At 43.8% G+C, this 3,843-nt stretch overlaps 1 long non-coding RNA gene across 1 annotated transcript; it reads left to right on the forward strand.

The window, feature by feature from the left end:
* Positions 1-316: 316 nt before the first annotated feature.
* Positions 317-3,431, forward strand: LOC104861403. The gene is made up of 3 exons (XR_780024.1): positions 317-419; positions 2,648-2,794; positions 3,254-3,431. It is a non-coding gene; the product is annotated as an uncharacterized LOC104861403 (long non-coding RNA).
* The last annotated feature ends 412 nt before the right edge of the window (positions 3,432-3,843 follow it).

Raw genomic sequence — 3,843 nt, forward strand, 5'->3', positions numbered from 1 at the left:
GCTGCACAGCCTCTCTCTGGTTAACCTACTCTGATATAGGAGTGTTTACAAATAAAATCTGGAAAGAATAAAGTCAAGTGAGGACTTTGGGTCCTTCGTTTTCTAGTTTACAAACACGGCTCTTGGACTACTTCGATGTAATTCATCAATTTAAAAGAAGGGAGGGACACGCAAGTGGTCTCGGCGGATAATCAAAGCCAGTTATGAAACGTCTCCTGGCCTCGTCAGCACGTCCGACAGCTCATACCATCGGCAGTGAGCTCAGGCTCTGCTGAGGCAAGAGGCAGAATTTTTTTTTTTTTTTTTTTTTGCAGCTCATGTTCATGTACAGGAAACCAAGAAGACTGTAAACACAGGAACAGTGAACAACAAACACAGACGTTTCAGGCTGGAAGTCACATTCTGGACAAGGTGAAAGGGTAAGTGGTGACAGATAAGGCGGCAAGGGGCGGACAGCAGAGGTCAGCGTGGAGTGGGTTCTGGCCAGGGGCACTGCTCTCCTCCGCCCGCTGTGAATCCACGTTGCTGCTCTCCCCTCCCACACACAGCTCCCGGTGGTGAGAAAACAATGGGACCGAAAACCCCAGCGCGGACAGACACCTCAGCCCAGGACAGTCTCCGCCTGTCTATCAGGACCCATAATCAAGGGCGTATGCCCACGACTTTGAAAGTCAGGAAGGCTCTCCCAGTAGGAACTAGAACCTCATTCTGCAAAAATGTTGGCAGGAGATTCTTAGACACAGCCATCTGGGACTGTGTTGGCGATAAGAAGACCGTGGGGAGCCATCGCGGAGGGGCCTGATGTAATTTAGATACCACCTCTATTATGCCCCCAATCTCTTGAATAATGGGGATGGGAAGGGCAGGAAGAGAATCGCCACCTGTGGATATCCCTGGAACAATGCTGCTCGGCAATGTGGTTTTCAATTCAGCCGCAGCTCCTAGCGGTCAGCAGTCATGCCCCACCGGAGGGTATTTATAGATGCACACAGCACTTTCCTTTCTAAAAGCACAGTCCTAGGAGAGCACACTGTCCACTGAGAGAAAACCCACAGAATTCCAGGAGTTCGGGGCTCCCTTGCCTTCTACTCAGGATTGTGCTCTGGTGGGCATCTTTAATTATCCACTCTCTCCAACCTACGGCCCGGTCACACGCATGCACTAGGGTCTGTGCACAGGTCTGGGGATTGTCGCTCAGCTTTCAGGTATAACAGAATGAACCTAACAAATTCATCCACACACTCAAGAGATTAAGTGAGCTCTAAATTCTGTGAACAACAAATTTACCAAGAATCCCAAACTAAGTTAATAAACCCCCAAAAAGTGATCTGTTGCTTGACATGTATCTCCCCAGAAATACCATATTGTGGATAGTAGCTGATTTCCGGGCCAGGCTCTGAGATCTAACTTTATCCATAGAGTTTAATAGATTGGATGGGGAAAAAGAAAACTATAGTAGATGATATCCTCAAAACACTGATAAATGAAGAAAAATCCCAATATGATCATTAATGCTTGTGGTAGAAGACCAGCAGATGGGAGTCTGGTCCTGAGAACATCCGGTGTTCTCAAATCTTGAGAAGTAGATGGCATTTACCCTTTAATAGCTCTAATTTTTACTAACGTGGTGATGATTTTTCTTCTCATTGATAACAACTGTCACCACTTTCATATATTCTAGGGGACATTTTCTGGCTCGCAGATTTTCAGGAGGTAAGAGATGGCACAGAGATGGGTGCTGAGCAGGAGGTTAAGAGTCCCAGGGAAAAGAGAAAATGTGTGTAAATAAAATTATCTCAGTGGTGAGAATGCAAACAGGGACATGGGGACAACAGAATGCACTGGCTCTTTGTAAAGAACACAAAAGAGCGGGACCTGCCAATCCCATTTCAGCCCTGCTGACACAGCCTGGCACATGCCTGGAGGGGACAAATTAATGTGTGGCTGCCGTTCACAGGGGCCAGGCCCCTGTAAGTTGTTCACATCTAGGGAATTTCTGTACTGATTCCTACTCCTGTTATTCGGATACTTACGGAAGCTTAACAGAAACAATTTTCCTATTAAACTACTGCCTCCTCTTCCTCCCACCACTAGAAACACCAACAAATGGCAAAAGGACAAAGATTCAGCAAAGAGGAGGGTGGGAAAACAGAATCTAGCTCAAAGTGGAAAAAAAAAGTAAAATAGTAATGACCTTATGCTGAGTTGAAAAAGAACTACTCCTTAAGAATAATTCCATTTTGTCTTGACGTAGGATAGGAAACAGAGACAAGAAGATAGAGCTGTGAAAGGTTAGCAAAAGCAGATTCATTGGCCAAGAAACTGTACCCGCTTCGTTGTCCTTTTCCAACTCAGCTTCTTAAATAGGAGTGACACGAAGAGGTCTGAACAGGTCGGATTTTAGAGCCTGCAACACTGCCTTTAATAACACATACCCACAGCCCCCCATACTCATGCAAGTATTAATGTGAGGCTGTAGCTCATTGGTAGACTGTGTGCCTAGCAGACATGAGACCCTGGGTTTTCATCCCCAGTGCGGAAAAATGAAATATGATATATAAAGTTGCCAAACTCTGAAGACACCGGATACAACATCATTGTCACATGCTGAATGAAGGGCTGAATATCCCTCTTTTTTTGCCTACAGAGATTCTCATATCCCTGGGAAGCCAACCTAATCAGAGGTAAACTCTTAAGAGAAGAAACTAACTAACTATGATTCAGCACATTACAAAAAGGATTTATACCCATTCTTCGACAACCAAAGGAAACACCATCTGAGGTCTAAACAATGGTATCTGCTTGCCCTTTGATCTTACTTTAAGAACACTTTGTATACAACTTTTTTGTTGGAATATCACAGAATTGAACATTTAAATCTCTGCAGGGGAACATCCACTGCTTTTCGAGCCACAGGCCACCTCTCGAAAATGTTCTCCAACCTGCTTTTGCTGTTGAGTAGCTTGCAGGCATGGATTCATTTTCTGCTAACAAAAATCTTCATAAGTACAAGCAGCTCCAGTGAAAAATAGTCCTACTGATCCCATGTTTATGAGGGAAAGACAGTTCAGTGTATCTGGTTACAAAGACAAGTAGGGAGTATTCCATTTTTCTTCTAATTTATGTTTCCCTAGAGTCATTTTGTTCAGAAGATTGCCAGTATTTTTAGTACAATAAGTTTCTTGTTACTTGGACTTAGAGTGATTCCCTTTTCTGAGCATGATTCAAGTTTTTCTATTTCATTTTATCCTAGCACCGGGAAATCAACACCTCATTAATTCAGAATAACTAAGTGAAGTCTAAAATGCAGAATAACTCAGATTTAAGGAACTGTCAGTACTACTCACATGGAACGCACAGTACACATTAATACACCTGTGGGTAACGAATGAAAAAGAGATGCATTAATAAAGCCTGTGACGCATATTAAATACCACCAACCTCAGTGTTCTAAATGTCTCTACTTCCAAGTTGTTACCCGGTAACAATCACATAACCTATTTCTAAAGAATCATATCTTGCAGATCAGTGAAGGGTGAATTTAAACTGTGAGACAGCGGTACTACGCACAGTTTCATCATTTCGATCTTCTCAAAGCACCTTCCCAATGCTCAGCATTCTGTCTTGCCACACAGGCCACTAGGAGTTCAGCCTCTGGAGGCTGACAGTCCCAGAGGAGACACAAACAAATGAGTAAGCAAATTTAAAAAGAAAAACTCCACGTGATCAGCACAAGGAAGGAAATACAGCAGGGCACTGTGGCGGTAAAGAATTGGGTGGAGCAGCCCCAGTTTACACAGAGACGGTAGAGGAGGTCTTTCTTTCCAAGATGGTTCTCAGCGA

The sequence above is a fragment of the Fukomys damarensis genome, unplaced genomic scaffold (assembly GCF_012274545.1).
Source record: "Fukomys damarensis isolate Sample0158 unplaced genomic scaffold, DMR_v1.0_HiC HiC_scaffold_10, whole genome shotgun sequence".
NCBI lineage: Eukaryota > Metazoa > Chordata > Mammalia > Rodentia > Bathyergidae > Fukomys > Fukomys damarensis.